The following is a 21,216-nucleotide window of genomic DNA, read 5'->3' as shown; positions in this document are numbered from 1 at the left end:
TTCACCCGCAAATTTACAATGGTAGTTAGCAACAAACAAAAACAATAGGCCTATGTAGAGTTCATTTTATTAGTCTTAAGTTTCTCTTCTTGTGGTACCGTCCCCCTGACTCTTTTCTACTTTTTCGTTTAATTTGGTCTGTTTTATTTATTTGATTATTATATATTTTTTTATTTTTTTTAAATCAATTTATCTATTTATTACTAGCAGTTTTACAATACAATAGAAAAAGCAAAACATTAAAGAAAAATGATCGATAAACAGGAACAAGTGTTACAGAGACAAAATATATATATATTATACAAGAAGATTTTGTGAAGCGATGATAATAATTAACGTAAATCGGAGGAAACAGCTGTACAGTTAGGTTTGAATTTAAGGTATCTAGCTTTATGAATGTGGTATTTATCAATCATACAAATATAATTCAATGTATCTTCAAGCTCCATATTGTCTGAAACATCAGAATGAAAAAGAACCTTCATGACAGTGATATTACAGAGGCGGTGGAATAAAGGAAACTAGAGAGGGTACAATTTCTGGGGAAATTGTAGGGTGTGCTTGCTTGCGTCGGTTGCACAGGGGTCCGTTTTTGAATGACATTTTTACAACTGATATTTCTGTATATTTTATATAAAAATGCATACTTATTATTTATAAAGATTACATAGATTTAAAAGCTTTTTTTTTTTCCTGCTCATTTACAACTGAAAATACGAGTGAAGTGTAGAATGAAATAGATGTCTTCTCATTTCCCCTGCAAGAGGCAGCCTCATCGTTGAATCAAAACGAATACATTTGGCAGACCGGTGTAAAAATTGACCTAATCTCTATGACTTAAACGTCCTTTTAAGTTTTTCCCTTCTCGTGATATTTTAAGGAATTTAGTCTACTCATATTGCATTCATTCATGAATAAAGAACCCCCTTTGAAGATTATTCTACGACGTTACCGGCAGTAGAAGATGGAATCGCGATTCAAACAGTACCATCTGCTAACTGAAAATATGCCCCCAAAAACGTAAATAAGCTTGACATTTATTTAGTGGAAAATCGCTTTCATAAAAAGCTCAGTGGTAGCGATCATTGTCAGTAACAACGCCAAGTGCGATATAGCCCTGTGTGGAGAAGCTGCCCCGGTACTACGGTACAGTACTAGACTACTCCTGTGTTCGTTCGTCTTGGTAGCGATTGCGTTGGTTGAATTGGATTTAACGTTCCGTTGTACGGTTTAGGCTGAAATTAATTATTTTCATGAACAGATTGACAAAGTTTAGGCTGTGGCAATGAAGTTAAGGTTAGTAGTTAGATAGACTTTTGGTTTAAGTAAGGGGAGTGCCGAACATGTTCTGTCGCGGTTTGACTTTCTACAGCTGTGTAGATGTTTTTGTAGTGTCTCGGGTAGGCTACAGCGTTGCAGTGAGCAACACTGGTTTGAAACCACAGGTAATTATAATTTCACCCACAAATCGTTTACTTGTAATGTAATGTCATAATAAATCCTACAACGAAAATGTATTTGTGAGGAATGTTTATTTTAACGATTGAAAACAGATGCATCATAGACCACTGTAGTATGTGTTGCCCGGGCAACAGAGGCTAATGTCATGATGCTAATACTTCAGTAACATAGTAGACTACTGTTTCCGAAAGTAGATGTACTTCCTTAATAAAATCAGCTTATATTGTACATTACACGTCACAATTTTGTGTCATATCACAATGTAAAATTAGTAAATACTTATCACCCTGGCCTCTTTGCTTGTGGCGTTTCTGCAGCTGCCTTGCAGTAAAGCAGTTAGCTTAGCTATCTCCCAGAAGTTAACGAGCTGCTAAACTAATGTTATGCTAGAGGTAGTCACGCGAGTTTTCGTGACGTTAGTGACGTAAGTAGCGTCATTGACTGTGGCTAGCAAGTTAGCCACCGTTAGCTTCACTTTTCGCCAGCAACTCAATCGCTACCAAGACGAAACTTTTGACACCTAGGTTGTCTATGTAGGCCAAATATTGACTGAGTTTTAGGGGGGCAAAAAGAATAAAAAGAATAATAATATATATGTGAGAGAACAAAGGTTGTGCCCTTGCCGAAGGCAAAGCACACCCAATGAGGGCAAGCGCAGGCTTTTTGATTAGGCTACTTAAAAAACGTTATGTTTCATTATGCAAGATATAGAGGAGCCTATATAGTTAGATAATGATTTAGCAGTTTTATTATTACATTAGCCTATTTTATTTATAATTTTCAAAGTAGCCTAACATCAAACCTTTCTTTAGTTTCTTTTACCTTACATTTTCTTTTAGGGCTGAGTGGTCTCGGTTTAACATCATTATTTATAGCGACATCATTATTTATAGCGAAGTAGCCTACCGGACACTGTTAGCTCGCAATGTACAAAGAATGCTCCTGCAACAAAGTTGTTACTGAGTAACAATTAGCCAGCTAGACGCCGGGCAGAAGTTTGTAGCTAAGAAAGAATGCTCGTGCAACAAAGTTGTTACTTAGTAACAAGTAGCCAGCTAGACGCCGGGCAGAAGTTTGTAGCCATATATAAAGGCCTTCATATGTAATTGATTTGCCTGTGAGATTCGCTGATTTTGGGTGTCCAAGATATGATGGTTTCTGATCTGTATCAACAGTCTAGCCATGTAGCTACAGGGCTCGACATTAAGGCTTGTCCGAGACGAGTGTATTTTTTTGTAGGGCAAGTCTGGAATATTAATTTTGGCTAATTGCCCCACTGGACAAGTTATTAAAACTCAAACAAAATAAAATCCAATGTTATTTCACGTAATGTGCCACTCATTACGTCTATCGATTTCATTTGACCGAACTCTGCATTAGCAAAACACAAAAAAGTGGCTTCCTCCCAAGATCTCTACAGACCGTGCAGCTAATTTAATGTCAAGCTTATTTACGTTATTGGGGGCATATTTCATATACAGTACCAGATGGTAGGCTACTGTTTGAATCGCGATTCCATCTGAGATAGCTACTGCCGGTAACGTTGTTGTTAGAATAATCTTCAAAGGGGGTTCTTTATTAATGAATGAATGAGTAGGCTAAATGCCTGAAGATATCACTGTGGTAATTTGCATTACAAATGGATACGGACAACGGCATGTCTTTAGTCTGCTGGCATATTTACTGAACTGCTTCCATGACAACCCACTGATACATTTATACAGCCCCAGGTACGGGGCATCCAGAGGGTCATACTACAATCACGAGAAGGGAAAAACTTGTCATAGAGATTAGGACCATTTTAGAAAAAATAAAAAGTTAACACCAACATTTAGTAACTAAATCCATTGTTATGTCTACAAAATTATTTTAGATATAGTTTATGCTAAGTTTAGCTAGCTTGCAAATACTGAGGATGGCCTACCGAAGTTGAGTAAGCCAATGCTAGCTGTAGGATATACAACATTTCACTGGGTCTTGCAGCGCTGCTTGATTTACTGAAATTATTATGAAATGTTATGTTCTACTAGCCATTTGCCTACTTTAGCAAATCACAGTATTTCCCACCCCTGATAGTGTAACTGAGACGACACAGTAAATAATTTAGTAATAAGCTTTTTTATAAAGATGACAGATTTAAAAGCATTTTTTTTTTGCTGCTCATTTACAACTGAAAATACGAGTGAAGTGTAGAATGAAATAGATGTCTTCTCATTTCCCCTGCAAGAGGCAGCCTCATCGTTGAAACAAAACGAATAAATTTGGCAGACCGGTGTAAAAATTGACCTAATCTCTATGATTTAACCCTTGTGTTATCTTCGGGTCATTCTGACCCATCAGTCATTGTGACCCACCGTCGTATTGTGACAAATTTACCTCATACAAAAACAAAGTGAAGCATTTTCTTTTAACTGTCGGGCTGTCTCAGACCCCCCACATTGGAATGGTTAAAAGAAAATTATTTGTATTTGTTTTTGTATTGGGTAAAATTAGGTAAACACAACGATGGTTCGTTATGAACCTTTGGGTCATGTGACCCGAAGGCAGCACGAGGGTTAAACGTCATTTTAAGTTTTTCCCTTCTCATGATATTTTCAGGCATTTAGCCTACTCATTGCATTCATTCATTAATAAAGAACCCCCTTTGAAGATTATTCTACGACGTTACCCGGCAGTAGAAGATGGAATCGCGATTCAAACAGTACCATCTGCTAACTGAAAATATGCCCCCCAAAACGTAAATAAGCTTGACATTTATTTAATGGAAAATCGCTCATTTATAAAAAGCTCACTGGTAGCGATCATTGTCAGTAACAACGCAAAATGCGATATAGCCCTGTATGGAGAAGCTTCCCCGGTAAATTGTACTACTACGGTACAGTACTAGACTACTGCTGTGTTCGTCTTGGTAGCGATTGCGTTGGTTGAATTGGATTTAACGTTCCGTTGTACGGTTTAAGATGAAATTAATTATTTTCACGAACAGATTGACAACGTTTAGGATGTGGCAATGAAGTTCAGGTTAGTAGTTAGATAGACTTTTGATTTAAGTAAGGGGAGTGCCGAACATGTTCTGTCGCCGTTTGACTTCCTAAACAGCTGTGTAGTGTAGATGTTTTTGTAGTGTGTCTCGCGTAAGCTACAGCGTTGCAGTGAGCTACACTGGTTTGAAACCACAGGTAATGGTAATTTCACCAACAAATCGTTTACTAATGTCAGAATAAATCCTACAACGAAAATGTATATGTGAGGAATGTTTATTTTAACGATTGAAAACAGATAACGCTACATCATAGACCACTGTAGTATGTGTTGCCCGGGCAACACAGGCTAATGTCATGATGCTAATACTTCAGTGAAATAGTAGACTACTGTTTCCGAAAGTAGATGTACTTCCTTAATAATATCAGCTTATACTGTACATTACACATGACAATTGTGTGTCATATCACAAAGTAAAATGAGTAAATAGTTATCACCCTGGCCTCTTTGCTTGTGGTGTTCCTGCAGCTGCCTTGCAGTAAAGCTATAGTTAGCCTAGCTATCCCCCAAGTTAACAGATGCGAAACGAATGTTCTGCCAAAGGTAGTCACGCGTGTTTTCGTGACGTTAGTGACGTAGTGACGTTAGTAACGTCAGTGGCTAGCAAATTAGCCACCGTTAGCTTCACTTTTCGCCACAAAAACTTAACTTAAGCCCAAACCATGCAACGGAACGTAAATTCCAATAGAAGCAACGCAATCGCTACCAAGACGAACCTTTTGACACCGCCGTTGTGTATGTAGGCCAAATATTGACTGAGTTTTAGGGGGGCGAAAATAAACAATAATAAAAATAAATAATACTAGCGAGGGTACAATTTCTGGGGAAATTGTAGGGTGTGCTTGCTTGCGTCGGTTGCACAGGGGTCCGTTTTTGAATGACATTTTTACAACTGATATTTCTGTATATTTTATATAAAAATGCATACTTATTATTTATAAAGATTACATAGATTTAAAAGCTTTTTTTTTGCTGCTCATTTACAACTGAAAATACGAGTGAAGTGTAGAATGAAATAGATGTCTTCTCATTTCCCCTGCAAGAGGCAGCCTCATCGTTGAATCAAAACGAATACATTTGGCAGACCGGTGTAAAAATTGACCTAATCTCTATGACTTAAACGTCCTTTTAAGTTTTTCCCTTCTCGTGATATTTTAAGGAATTTAGTCTACTCATATTGCATTCATTCATGAATAAAGAACCCCCTTTGAAGATTATTCTACGACGTTACCGGCAGTAGAAGATGGAATCGCGATTCAAACAGTACCATCTGCTAACTGAAAATATGCCCCCAAAAACGTAAATAAGCTTGACATTTATTTAGTGGAAAATCGCTTTCATAAAAAGCTCAGTGGTAGCGATCATTGTCAGTAACAACGCCAAGTGCGATATAGCCCTGTGTGGAGAAGCTGCCCCGGTACTACGGTACAGTACTAGACTACTCCTGTGTTCGTTCGTCTTGGTAGCGATTGCGTTGGTTGAATTGGATTTAACGTTCCGTTGTACGGTTTAGGCTGAAATTAATTATTTTCATGAACAGATTGACAAAGTTTAGGCTGTGGCAATGAAGTTAAGGTTAGTAGTTAGATAGACTTTTGGTTTAAGTAAGGGGAGTGCCGAACATGTTCTGTCGCCGTTTGACTTCCTACAGCTGTGTAGATGTTTTTGTAGTGTCTCGGGTAGGCTACAGCGTTGCAGTGAGCAACACTGGTTTGAAACCACAGGTAATTATAATTTCACCCACAAATCGTTTACTTGTAATGTAATGTCATAATAAATCCTACAACGAAAATGTATTTGTGAGGAATGTTTATTTTAACGATTGAAAACAGATGCATCATAGACCACTGTAGTATGTGTTGCCCGGGCAACAGAGGCTAATGTCATGATGCTAATACTTCAGTGAAATAGTAGACTACTGTTTCCGAAAGTAGATGTACTTCCTTAATAATATCAGCTGATACTGTACATTACACATCACAATTGTGTGTCATATCACAAAGTAAAATGAGTAAATAGTTATCACCCTGGCCTCTTTGCTTGTGGCGTTCCTGCAGCTGCCTTGCAGTAAAGCTATAGTTAGCCTAGCTATCCCCCAAGTTAACAGATGCGAAACGAATGTTCTGCCAAAGGTAGTCACGCGTGTTTTCGTGACGTTAGTGACGTAGTGACGTTAGTAACGTCAGTGACTGTGGCTAGCAAATTAGCCACCGTTAGCTTCACTTTTCGCCACAAAAACTTAACTGAAGCCCAAACCATGCAACGGAACGTAAATTCCAATAGAAGCAACGCAATCGCTACCAAGACGAACCTTTTGACACCGCCGTTGTGTATGTAGGCCAAATATTGACTGAGTTTTAGGGGGGCGAAAATAAACAATAACTAGAAAAGGCTGTTCCTGCGAAACAGCAGTGAGAATGCTGAAAACCTGAATGGGGATAGCTGACCATGCTAAAAAAGCTGAAAATAGTGAAAATTTAGTAGAAAGTTATAAGCTGAAGCTTCAAAGCAACGGAAAGGTATTTTTGAAAGGGGCTGGAGCAGCATTCCAACAATGATTTGAAAGGATTTACCATTACTTTTAAAGGGAGAATAATTTGCACAAAAACCTTAATATTTTAAAAAGTATAAAAGTGAGAAATTAGAAAATACCCGCAAGCTGAAATGAATTTCAAAAATGTGTGAGTCACACAAAAGAGGCAGTGTGGAAGCTGAACTGCATCATCTGCATCATCTTAACAAAGCTAAGAGCTAAAATAGCCTACAATGCGGGAGAAGCTGAAAGCTGAACTGTTAAACAGAAGAAGTAGGCTAGCTAGTCGGAACAAGAATATTATCGTTTTAACAGCTGAAATTATAGTTGGGATAGTAATAGCAGTAGCAGATGTAGCCTACCATTGAGTGCGTTTACTCGGCTTTCTTAGTAGGATTCAATGTGTTGATGGAATGAAACATACAGCAGTAGAGCCGATACAGGAAGACACGGCGACACTTTGTTGCAGAAGGATGATGGTGCAAGTTTTGTCCGTGGAGCATACAACGATTAATAAAAAAGAATCATGTAGACGTGTTTATTGAGTAATCGCATAACTAACTAGAAAAGGCTGTTCCTGCGAAACAGCAGTGAGAATGCTGAAAACCTGAATGGGGATAGCTGACCATGCTAAAAAAGCTGAAAATAGTGAAAATTTAGTAGAAAGTTATAAGCTGAAGCTTCAAAGCAACCGAAAGGTATTTTTGAAAGGGGCTGGAGCAGCATTTCAACAATGATTTGAAAGGATTTACCATTACTTTTAAAGGGAGAATAATTTGCACAAAAACCTTTATATTTTAAAAAGTATAAAAGTGAGAAATGAGAAAATACCCGCAAGCTGAAATGAATTTCAAAAATGTGTGAGTGACACAAAAGAGGCAGTGTGGAAGCTGAACTGCATCATCTGCATCATCTTAACAAAGCTAAGAGCTAAAATAGCCTACAATGCGGGAGAAGCTGAAAGCTGAACTGTTAAACAGAAGAAGTAGGCTAGCTAGTCGGAACAAGAATATTATCGTTTTAACAGCTGAAAATATAGTTGGGATAGTAATAGCAGTAGCAGATGTAGCCTACCATTGAGTGCGTTTACTCGGCTTTCTTAGTAGGATTCAATGTGTTGATGGAATGAAACATACAGCAGTAGAGCCGATACAGGAACACACGGCGACACTTTGTTGCAGAAGGATGATGGTGCAAGTTTTGTCCGTGGAGCATACAACGATTAATAAAAAAGAATCATGTAGACGTGTTTATTGAGTAATCGCATAACTAACTAGAAAAGGCTGTTCCTGCGAAACAGCAGTGAGAATGCTGAAAACCTGAATGGGGATAGCTGACCATGCTAAAAAAGCTGAAAATAGTGAAAATTTAGTAGAAAGTTATAAGCTGAAGCTTCAAAGCAACCGAAAGGTATTTTTGAAAGGGGCTGGAGCAGCATTTCAACAATGATTTGAAAGGATTTACCATTACTTTTAAAGGGAGAATAATTTGCACAAAAACCTTTATATTTTAAAAAGTATAAAAGTGAGAAATGAGAAAATACCCGCAAGCTGAAATGAATTTCAAAAATGTGTGAGTGACACAAAAGAGGCAGTGTGGAAGCTGAACTGCATCATCTGCATCATCTTAACAAAGCTAAGAGCTAAAATAGCCTACAATGCGGGAGAAGCTGAAAGCTGAACTGTTAAACAGAAGAAGTAGGCTAGCTAGTCGGAACAAGAATATTATCGTTTTAACAGCTGAAAATATAGTTGGGATAGTAATAGCAGTAGCAGATGTAGCCTACCATTGAGTGCGTTTACTCGGCTTTCTTAGTAGGATTCAATGTGTTGATGGAATGAAACATACAGCAGTAGAGCCGATACAGGAACACACGGCGACACTTTGTTGCAGAAGGATGATGGTGCAAGTTTTGTCCGTGGAGCATACAACGATTAATAAAAAAGAATCATGTAGACGCGTTTATTGAGTAATCGCATAACTAATTACACATGTAAACGGAGTAATCGTATTATTGGCATAAACCGACAATTGCTAGTAATCGTGTTTCTCATGGTCAAGTAAACGTACCAATCACCTGTGTGAGAGACTGAGTGGTGCGTGTCTGTCGTTACGGTGATGGTGCAGCTATGATTGCTAACGCGCTGAGGGCAGAGAATAAGAGAAATGTAGCTAGAATCCACACCTCAAACAAGATAACCTAGACGCAAAACTGTACGTCCAATCCAAAATATAAGGATATTTTCCGAGACCCAAGACTCTGCCGAAACCAGAGATATTCTTTATATGTCTGTGCAGTCAGAAATACGACTCTACCTGCAGTTTCAAAAACGTGTTCCTTTTGCTTTCCTGGTGCTTGTTTGTTTGGTTGCCACGGTGATGGCGCAGCTGTCCCAAGACTCTGCCGAAACCAGAGATATTCTTTATATGTCTGTGCGGTCAGAAATACGACTCTATCGGCAGTTTCAAAATCTTGTTCCTTCTTGCTTTCTCTGACTGATTTTACTCACCTCTCCATTGAAGTTAGTGAGAGAATTTGAAAGGCTGCTCTCGCTTCAAGGCTCATAGCTGAAAATCTGTAAATGTGAGCTCTTTAGTATTTACATTGGCTGAAAGAGGACAATTTTTCCTACATTTTAAGGTATAACTTGTTTTTGTAAGTTAAACTATATGAACGTTAGAGGAATTTGTTTGACAAATTAGTTGAATATCAGAAAAAGAGCAGCAAGCAGAGTGGCACACTCTGCTTGCTGCTCATTCATAAAAATCAAGAAGGAGCAAACATTTTAATGTATTTCAAACTGTCATAATTCAAAATTGGCTGAACATTTGAAAAAGCTGAATCATTTGGGAATAGCTGAATGTCTTGTGAACATTTTAAAGGTTGAATGGTGTCTCTAGCTGAAAGTAAGCTGAAGTAGTTACGTTTGAAAGAGGAGGAAGCTTTTTAATGATTTGAAAGGATTTACCATTACTTTTAATGGGAGAATAATTTGCACAAAAACCTTAATGTCTTAAAAAGTATAAAAGTGAGAAATACCAAAAGTCATAGCCATCATCTCCTGAAGGAGCTGAACGTTTTGATACAAAAGTTGTAGGAATCGGTTAAAGTATGCAGAACGAGTTAAAGGCGAAAAAACGGCGGAAGAACTGAGAAGTTGAAAAGCAATAGTGAGAATGCTTAACAGCATTCTCACAATAAAAATAAATAGTAATATATATGTGAGAGAACAAAGGTTGTGCTCTCGCCGAAGGCTTGAGCACACCCAAATATATATGTGAGAGAACAAAGGTTGTGCTCTCGCCGAAGGCTTGAGCACACCCAATAAAGAAGCAGAGATTTGAAGCCAGAAATATTTGGTATAAGTGTAACCCTCCCACTATAGGCTCGTGATATGCATTACGCTCTGTATAATACAATATTTAAATGAATCCAATTTGGGACAATAGTGGGCAACATTCCAATACAATAACGGTCTAGGGTGGCCTGTGATTCTATTTGCTTAATGTCACGTGACACAAATGACACAAACTAGTGAAGAAATAAACATGGATTAAATCAGGAAAATATTGATCAATATTATCTTAGCATACGTTTGTAACAAAGAAAACCACTATATGAAAAACAATAAACCACCCCGGGGTTTTTTTAGTCTTAGGTTAGAGTTCGGTTTTAGCAAGCTTGCTTTGGTGGCGCGCTTAACGTTGGAGCTCGTACCAGACGTATGAATTGTATATCCTTGACTGTGCAAAGTACAGTTAATCCACGTCTCCACAGAAAGGTAAACACAAACCCGCTCCTTTTGCCGTCGACAGACCGGGGCCCCGTTCGTCGTAAGGGTTGAAGCTAAGTTAATCAATTGTCCCTTTAGCCCGTTAACATTAGCGAGATGAGTGAGAACAGCAAATATCGGTTCGTCAACGGCTGATCCGCATCCAAATCATGTGGTTAATTTCAATCAGGCTAAACTTATCAGGGAAATTGCACGTGCACGTCCTACTTCAAAAGGCAGTAAAGGTCGATCACCAAAACCGTGATTTTCTAACGGTATGATGGCGGAAAAGACGAAAGAGAGAGCGGTGATAGGCTATTCTCGCCATCCGAGCAAACTATTATAATGAGTCTCTACGAAGACAATAAGCATATTATCATGGCTAAGTCAAACACCGCCACCGCTGCCAGAGCTAGACAAGCAGCTTGGCAAAAAAATTGCCAATAAGCTAAATGCGAAAGTTTTGGGGAAATGTATAAGTGCCTCATTACCCCAATCAATAAGATCACATTTCTTTAAATGTGCCTGCTGGTATAGGCTTAATGGAAATTAATAATCGAATGAGATCTTGCTAGCGAAAATAATGATCTCAACTCTTTCAGAATAAGTAGGCTAGATAAAAACAAGGCCAAAGAGTATCTAATTGATACGAATTCATAGACAATTATGAGGATATATGTAGGCTACTGCGCTTATATCATGTAGTATATATGTGTATATGAATGTAGGCCTATGTGTAAATCCCTCTTTGATTTCATTGACTGGGACATGGCCAGGGAATATGATGAATGGAGTCATCAGCTGGTTAGCGCCAAGTACACTTTTCTTACAGCAACGCATGCTGCGGCTTTGCCAATGTTTTCTGCATCGCCTATACTGTATAAAAATGTAGCCTATAGCCTACCTGACGCAAAAAACCTCAAGGCTATGCAGTCTGAAGCACAGTTAAAGTTTCAAGTATTAGTGTGCTTTATTGTCAATTTCTTCACATGTCAAGACATAAAAAGGAATCGATATGACGTTTCCCACAGTGAAACATATAAAAAGCACAGGCACAACAGATAAGACAAGACATTTCGTAAAACATAGCGTTACATATTCACATACAGCAGCATAAACTCATAATAAATCATAAAGCTTGCTGCAGCGTGTGATATTTGCAATGTACAGCCCGAGAAGGTCTTGCAAATAAATGAGTCCTTGTCGGCTGAATCGATATCGCTCAAACAAGAACTCATCCGTGTGAAATAAAGGATCTTGGCAATCGTGAAGAACTCTATTGGTATGGAAAGCTAATCGAACTAAAATATAGCTCCTTGGTCAACTGGGTCTCTCAAAAATGGAGCTGCCATGTTATTTTCCGGGGGTGTGGCAAGCTTATCCAGCTACACTTAAGTTAGCCTGCTCTGGAGCAGGTTAGTGCTAATTGATATGTTACTATGGTGATTTATCGAAAGTTGCTTCCACGAACCAAAAAGAGGGGCATTTTTTATCTTAGCCTGAAAATTAGCTCGCTAAACCGCTTAGCGAGCTACGACGAATACCCCGGCTCGCCAACTCCCGTCCACCGAAAAGATGCCACCGAAAAAGGTCACCGATGCTGCAACACAGGCAGCAGCGCCGGCAACCTAGCCAACCTACCCAACCTACAACAACGTGTCTCTGTCTCCTTCAACAACCAAACGAACCAAACGAACCTTCACTTGCCCTTCTCTTCCGGGTCATTCTCTGAACTGAACAATATATATAACTGTACATCTTAAACATCAAGTTAGCTACATTTCCAAAAAAAAACGAACACATTTCAAATTTAAGAAAAATACAAACAAGTGATGAAAATCAAAATAACTGATGAAGATCAGGTTATTACATAAGGAAAAAAAATAGAACAGGTGTGAAAGAGTTTCTTCCTCTTCTTGGCAAAAAAAGCTAAGTGAGCAGACTTTTTGGTTACATTTACTTAAGTATTTATTACAAAGGTAGTAACGATTAATAATTTTAAAGTGAACTTCTATGATTTTATTATTAAATAAGAATTTGTTTGGTACTGTCCATACATTTCGATAGTCAATATTCGTTAAAGGGGTGATTGACTGGGTTTTTGGGGTATTTCACACTGTTCCTTAAGGTCTCCGAATAGGGTATGTAACATTGGTTGGGCTGAAAATAGGTGCGTTCGACATGACCTGACTTCATGCAGCGCTGCAGCCGGCTGCAGGCGGCTGACTTGAAACAGTGAATTTTGGTTAGACTTTCTGTCCGACTTGAGACGGCGCCGAGGCTAGGTCACTGTGACGTAGCCATCAAAGTACCGTGAGATCGATTCGAGAACTGCCGGCTGTGTAGCCGACAAGCCCCCACCCCTCGCCCCTCGGCTTGAAGCAACGGCCCCGGTGGGCTGGTTCCATCTAGAATAGCCCTATATTTAGCCCTATAGCCTATTTCTAAAAAACAAGTGAAAGGAATACTATACAGTGACAGCATACATTTCCGTAAAGTTTTGCATCATGTCTCTGATTCTTATCGGACTTGTACCCCATTCTGCCACTGCAATGCCTTAGCTCACACGCTCGCAACCATATAAATCTATGCTCGCGACTGGTTGTCGCAAAGTATGACGTGTACAGCTAGTTGCAAGCGTGCACGAGGTCTCGGAGCTAGGGAAAAAAAGAGCCACTGTTTAAAGCTAGACCGGAAGAGTCGGAAGTGGAAAGATGGCGCGGTCCAGTTTCGTACTCTCGCTTGCCTCACTGCGCCACTGAGCACTTTTCATAGAAATGAATGGGGACGCCATCTTGGAAGACAAAAGTTGCTTCCTCTAGTTATATTAACTCTATGGTAGCCGAGCGCATTTTCTCAAGAGCAACTGCACGGGTTCAAATGACGACACAGCTATTTCATGATTGGCCAGACTCACATACGACAACTTTGACGTGTGTTTTGTAATTATTCTGACACCTTCAGTTTCGCCAACGCTCAAATCCGGACCAAACAGTTTAATTGAATTAAAAATGTGTTGAAGAAAGGGTTTTAGTCCGCCTCTTCACTAACGGAAAGACTAAGTTTAATTATAAATAAAGTAAAGTAAGCAAACAGCGCTTGATCGGCCATGACTGACGTCAACGCAGCAAACCACGAGAAGCTGGAATGTCCGACTTTACAGAGGCGTTTTCAACTCCTCCCCGACTGCAAGCGGCTACTCTCGCCGGTCGTTTCATGCAGCCGCAGTCCATGTCGAACGCACCTATTGGCCCGGGTGCTGTTCTATGCCCCCTGATACATCCTCTGGAATTTTCCCGGGAAAAAACGCTAGGTTTTCTCCTTTTATGGTATGCTCATGAATATATAGATGAGCTGCGCAACACTATACGCCAACTGTGCCAAAACGTCTGAATTCTCGTTCGTGTACAGACGTTACATTTTAATGTGTACAGACGTACACGGCCGTCTTTGATGTCTGTATACGTTTTGACGTCTGTACACGGCCGTTTTTGACGTCTGTATTGGTTGGGACCAACATAGCCACCCCCCATTTTGACCTAGTGTCCGCGCTAGGCTGTACGTAAGTCTACTGTGATCGTGGGCTCTTACGTAGCTATCAGTATTTGGGACAGTCCATTTGTGTGGGGAAGAAAAATTGTGCGGTTTATCCTGTATCACACTTCCAGTAGGTGGCGATGATGCACCTATACCTTGTTTGCTAACCGCCATTAAAAGAACCAAAGAAGAAGACGAACACTGTGATTTCGAATTCTGGTGGAGGCAAATAGCAGAAAATTAGACCACAAACTTTCGGAACTTTTGAAGCAAATTCAAATGAATGGGTCGTTATCCATCTCTGCAGAAGCCTGCTTATAACCATTCATTTGAATCAGATGTGTTGGAGCAGGGAAACTTCTCAAACATGCAGGACAGGGATGCCCTGAGGACCAGGGTTGGGAACCACTACTACTGGGGGAAAAAACAGACCCTGTACATTTTCATTTACTCTCAATTACATTAAAAGTATTTTGTACATTCCCTGTGTTGGATATTACTTGTATATTGCCATGGGTATTACGTGTTTTATTTCTTGAATACGGCTACTCTGTGTACTGTCCAGCTGTCTTCAACCCTGTGTATTCCCAACCTGTTTTATTGTAATGTTATTTTGCTTGCTGTTGCGCCACAATTTATCCTTGGGTATACCCATCACATTGACCAGAGGCTCTGCCCTTACTATTTGTGCACTCACACTGCCATCTAGTGGGCATTTTAACAAACTTAAATGTATACCTTTTTCTAAATGTGAATATGATGTAGTATACAAACGTAATTATTTTTGCAGTAGCTTACAAAATAGCCTACAGTTGTTGATAATGTCACTGCCAATTTATATTAGCCTCTTTCTTAACCTTAATTCAATCAAGATTGGTTGAGTGTGGACAGGTTTTATCTCTTGCAATGATCGTTATCTGGTTTCCCCTCAGAAACAAATGAAGTGGTAGCACCCAATTTTAAACGTGTACAGACGTTAAAACGGCCGTGTACAGACGTTAAAACGGCCGTGTACAGACGTTAAAACGGCCGTGTACAGACGTCAAAACGTGTACAGACGTTAAAAACGACCGTGTACAGACGTCTGTACACGTTAAAATGTAACGTCTGTACACGAACGAGAATTCAGACGTTTTGGCACAATCGGCGTTCCATACAACACGGCCAACAGCACTCACTGAAACAACGAAGGTGGAGACTTGAAATAAAAACGTACAAATAAATCTATTGTGTTTACACAACACTGTTTTCAACAGATTGACTAGATATCATTTGAAATGATTACGTTAGTTGTTTCCACTTCTGTTGTCGAAGCAAACTGGATCGACTTAGGTGGGTAGAACGTTACAGCTTAGCAACCAAACTATATCGTGATGTGTGAGTGAATGTCAGGTGGCTGAGCGGTGAGGGAATTGGGCTAGTAATCCAAAGGTTGCCAGTTCGATTCCCGGTCATGCCAACTGACGTTGTGTCCTTGGGGAATGTCCCCGTACTTACTGTAAATCGCTCTGGATAAGAGCGTCTGCTAAATGACTAAATGTAAATGTGACAGTAGCTAGTGGTACATGCCAGTGCCTCTGGCATGTAAAGATCCTGTAAAGTAAATTCCATGTTTTGCTTCTAAGTACATTATATACGTGTGAAATTAGTTCCTGAAAGCATGTGCAAAGCGCTAAGACTTTGTCACACTGAAATGTGGAGTTAAACCGAAGAACAGTTTCTCTTCCGTTTTCAGATCAGGTTTTAATGGGCGGAGCCAAAAAATGCCCTATCTACGTCATTTCGCCCTATCTACGCCAGATCACTGAATGGCTCCTCCTGCTGTACTGTTATTGTAGCCTACATCAGCTAGCTAGCTAGCTTCAGGATGTCTCCCACCACCCACAACTGCATCTTCCCTGGATGCAAGAAATCCAGCTGCGCTGCAATGTCATTTAAGTTCCCTATTGATAATGAAAGGAAAAATAGGTGGATAGATTTTGTGAAGAGCCACGCTCATGGAAAGCTTCGGATAAACTCCAACAGCCGCCTCTGCACTGACCATTTCACGGCGGACAGTTTTAACATGGACCAGAGACAGACGGGGTTCACCAACACACGGCTTCTCTTGCAGCGCGGAGCCGTACCGAGCATCGCCCCTCCGGCCGTTCATCCTCCGGTCGCACCTGGACCATCCACCGCCGCCAGCAGTTCATCACTCAGTTCTGTGTGCTTGTTATAATTATACTAGATAACTTTTCCAGAGGTATCTCTGCTATGAGTTAGTGCAAACCTCTAAATTGATATTAGGCTACTCGGTGTAGAATGATGGTATTTTGGTGATATGGTAGCTAATGTGTTAGAAGTAGCCTAGTTGGAGAGCTCACTGTCTGCTGTCTCTGGTGTCCATTTTTACTGTTACAGCTCAGGGGAACATTTCATTTATACGCATCTGTATGTTTCACTCATTGAACAAATAAATTCTAATTCTATACGGTTTTGTTCGGCTTGACATAGCGTCCATTATCTGGGTCGGAGGTAGGCACTAGGCAGCGAGGGGCGGAGCTTCAGCTCCTTCAGGCGACACGCCCCCCCAGTCTCAAGCAGAGAAGACTGCTGATTTTTCACGATTTCAAAGCCTAATTTAACATACTTGTCGGTGTTATTTTTTCATTTGAATTTGGATGGGTAGTTAATAACACATTATTCTGTGGTGTGGCGAACTTAAAACTCGTTTCCAGATCCACTTTACAGGATCTTTAAGTATGTGTGGCGGCCTGCGGAAACCCGTGGATGTCGCGGCCGCTCATTGTTGGCTAAAAGCCATTAAAGATCGAAAATCGTTTTCTGTCAAAATTGAGATTTTTGATGTTTTGTATCGTTAACACCCTAAACTTCATTGTAATGTACAAAAAGTATATGATTACTTATGAAAAACTATTAATTTCAACGGTTTTTGGACATGTCAGCTAGCAAGATTTTCAAGCCATGTCAAATAAAATGCTTAGTTTGCCTGCTCTTTTGAGTGCTGCAGCAGCCCATAACAACTGATCAATGAAATAACTTGCTGAGAAGTTATTAATGTAGCCTATACTTAAACTGACATTTACATTCACAACGTCATTACGAACAAAAGGATTTTCTCCCATATCACTTTTTGACACAGGTCGACTTTAAAATGATGTAACTTCAGTTGTGATAAAGATATCTGAGTGATTTAAACAGATTTGTATCCAGGAGAGTTTGTAGTTTCCAATATGTACCCAGAAAGTACATTTGCAATCATAGGGTGTCATTAATTGACAAGGTTCTCTATATGAAAATAATGAATTATTATTAACAACTATATTTACTCAGAGTATCGAAATGCAAATGTAGGCTACCTATATTGACTTCAGTTATTACAATTAATGATATACGCCACTAGGAGGCGCTGATAACAACACAACGATGTGCATTAGAGACGAGAGTCTACAACGGTGGCTCATGTGCACGCTTAAAATAATTTGTTACTAATTCATTACGTGTGTACAAGTCTGCTTTACATTACAGTCACACCATTACACTATATGCAATATAATGTTTAAATCGACTACTTTGTATGGTGAGCTTGTAGTGAGACATCAAAAGTATGGTTTGGAGTCTGTTAGCACAAACAGTTTAACTTATTTTTTTAAATAAAAGTTTATAGCCTGTTCTCCTATTCTAAAATGGCCACGGGGCAGTTACACAGTAAACAAAAGCTGCAAGACACCCAATGCAACTGCCACGACACACTTGCATACCACTATCAACAGAACAGTAACTGTCATGTACCAGTGGAGGCGCTGTCACGTACCACTAGCTGTCATGTACCAGCGGAGGCACTGGCATGTACCACTAGCTACTGTCACGTACCACTAGCTCCACTGGCACGTACCACTAGGTGCCAGTAGAGGCACTGGCATGTACCACTAGCTACTGTCACGTACCAGTGGAGGCACTGGCACGTACCACTAGCTACTGTCACGTACCAGTGGAGGCACTGGCACGTACCACTAGCTACTGTCACGTACCACTCGCTCCACTGTCACGTACCACTCGCTACAGTACAGTACAGTTTCGGTTCTAACCGCTACTGAATACAAAGCAGATGAGCTAGAGTCCAGCTAACATTGACTCGACGGGCATGGCTGATGTTTGTCTATACCGTAGCTCTAGCGTAGAAGATCCCTGTGCAAGAAAACAGGATCGACTTAAGGCCGATTTATACTTCTCCGTTTTTACGGAGACGGACACAGGGAACGCCCTCTCCGACGAGGAATTCCCTCTCCGTGCCCTCTCCAAGCCCCTCGGAGAGCTCTACGTGCACCTCCTGATTTTACTGACTATCCGTCTGTCCGTCCGTCATTTTACGGATAACCCTTGGCTGTGATTGGTCCGTATTAAAAACCTCTTGCGTCAGGGGTGGGGTTGCCGTGATAAACAGGACGAACAGAATCCTTTGACCGCCATTGCTGTAAGTTTTTACAATTTATATTTCAGCTAAACAGTACATGTAAATCAGCATCTGAATTAAAATGTGACGAGAAATGGGCAGTGTAGTTGCTGAAAATGTGCGTATTTTATTGATGAAACGGCTAATTTGTAAATTTGCTCCGACTTTTCGATAACCTAGCTAGCATCGCAGTGCAGCGCCACCTACTCTTCTGGCAGTGAAGTGTTTTCAGCACCCACAGCCTTCGGAGTACTATAAATTCAACCAATCCGTCCGACTCCGTCCGTCCGTCTGTCCGTAACGGAGTCGGAGAGCGCATTTGTCTTTTTGTTATGGACTGTATATACTTTAATTTCTATTGAATGAGTATGAATTGTGGAATTGTGATGGCAAATTAAGAACACGGAGGATGCGGAGCAAATGCGCTCTCTCTGAGCCTCTATAAATTTAACGCATTTCTTTGGCCAAATATGTGTGTGTAAAGAATGCTGATATGGGATATGAAAATAACCATTTGTCAATGTGCAAGCAGCCAGTTGAATGGTGAATTGATGCTGCTCTGTTGAATTCATATATTTGTAAATCTGACTTTGAAAGAGTCATTGCCTCCCCAGCTACGAACCTCACCGCACGTCACTGCTTGAATTGTAGATTTACATGACAACACGGTTTATTTATTTGAATGAAACACAGTCAGGAACAAGAAATAACGTTAGCCCCATCGCCAATAAACTAAATTATCACACATTCTACCGATGCTAGATACAGGCAGGATACGTTAGCATTGCTAATAACTGCGACAACATCATACTACAACTTGCGGTTGTGATGAACATAAGGTCGGAACAACACCTCTTTTCAGCAACAGCTTCATAGCAAATCCTGCTTTACATTGTCCCAGAGTCTTTGGATCATTTTTCACGTGACCTGCATAGGCTCTGTACTGGTAGCTAGAGGAAACAAACGATTTGTTCATTTGCAGACTCGGTCTTTCTACGAGTCTTTGGATCATTTTTCACGTGACCTGCATAGGCTCTGTACTGGTAGCTAGAGGAAACAAACGATTCGTTCATTTGCCGACTCGGTCTTTCTATAAGTCTTTGGATAATTTTTCACGTGACCTGCATAGGCTCTGTACTGGTAGCTAGAGGAATCAAACGATTTGTTCATTTGCAGACTCAGTCTTTCTACGAGTCTTTGGATCATTTTTCACGTGACCTGCATAGGCTCTGTACTGGTAGCTAGAGGAAACAAACGATTCGTTCATTTCCCGACTCGGTCTTTCTACGAGTCTTTGGATCATTTTTCACGTGACCTGCATTGTATTTTAGAGGAAACAGTTTCCTCATTCCCCTTCGCGTGGCTGCTGTTTTAGTTAGACGTGAATGATATTCGCCCAAGTCATCATACTGACTGGTTTTGTTATTTTCACTTTTCATTTACACTTACAGTTTAGTGCAGTGTAATTGTTTGCCGTGATAATTAAATGCTAGTGTGATAATAAATGACCAAATCATACAAACTGTCATGATACATTATTTTAATGCAGGAATTTATTTTAAAATAATATCTGCTGGTTCACATGTCATGCACTAACCTACATGAGAACATGATACGTGTTTGCAGTGGACGGATAGCCCCCCCCCCCCCCCCCCCCCGTTGAAATGAATGAATGACTCAAAAAAAGATTTGTTCATTTTACTGAACGAGATTCAAAGAACCGAATCAGTAAAATGATCCGAACTTCCCATCACTAACGGATAACCCCCCCCCCCCCCCCCCCCCGTTGAAATTAACGAATGACTCTAAAAAAGATTTGTTCATTTTACTGAACGAGATTCAAAGAACCAAATCAGTAAAATGATCCGAACTTCCCATCACTACTGCACAGGGATCTTCTCATAGACAAACATCACAGTCGAGTGTTTGGTTCCTTGGGAAGACTCTGAAAAGTGTCAGCATTCCCTGTACAGCCTGGAACACCGCATTTACCACCGTAGTCCATTTTCAATATGCTAGAAAAACGTTCTTCTTTGTAATTCTGTGGAAGTACACAGAGCAGCGTGCAGCAAATTTTGGGAAGTGACAAAGGTACAGACCAGAGCCAAAAAGGTGGAGCCATCGAACTGACGTCAGTTTGGTGGCTTTTTCCAAACCTACCGTTTTACAGCTACATTTTTTAATTGTGAGATTTGCATAGGAAAGAGGTGTCAATGTACTTTGGGGTTCACTGTATGTCCATTTTACCCACTGAACTGTCGTTATTCAACTGTGACAAGGTAAATTGGATTCTGCAATCAATTACCTCTTTTAAAGTTTTAAGCATTATTTTATTTTGAGACATTTTTCTTACTGCAAGTACTGTAGCCTTGTTATGCTTGACAACTTTTAGGTTGATGTTCACAACTTTTTTG

The 21,216-nt window shown here is 40.1% G+C and overlaps 1 protein-coding gene across 1 annotated transcript in view; it reads left to right on the top strand.

The window, feature by feature from the left end:
* glod5 (glyoxalase domain containing 5) overlaps positions 1-21,216 on the top strand; it is a 42,650-nt gene that overhangs the window by 4,255 nt on the left and 17,179 nt on the right. The window lies entirely within an intron of this gene.

The sequence above is a fragment of the Osmerus eperlanus genome, chromosome 13 (genome assembly GCF_963692335.1).
Source record: "Osmerus eperlanus chromosome 13, fOsmEpe2.1, whole genome shotgun sequence".
Lineage (NCBI taxonomy): Eukaryota > Metazoa > Chordata > Actinopteri > Osmeriformes > Osmeridae > Osmerus > Osmerus eperlanus.
This window is presented reverse-complemented; position numbering and strand designations above follow the sequence as displayed.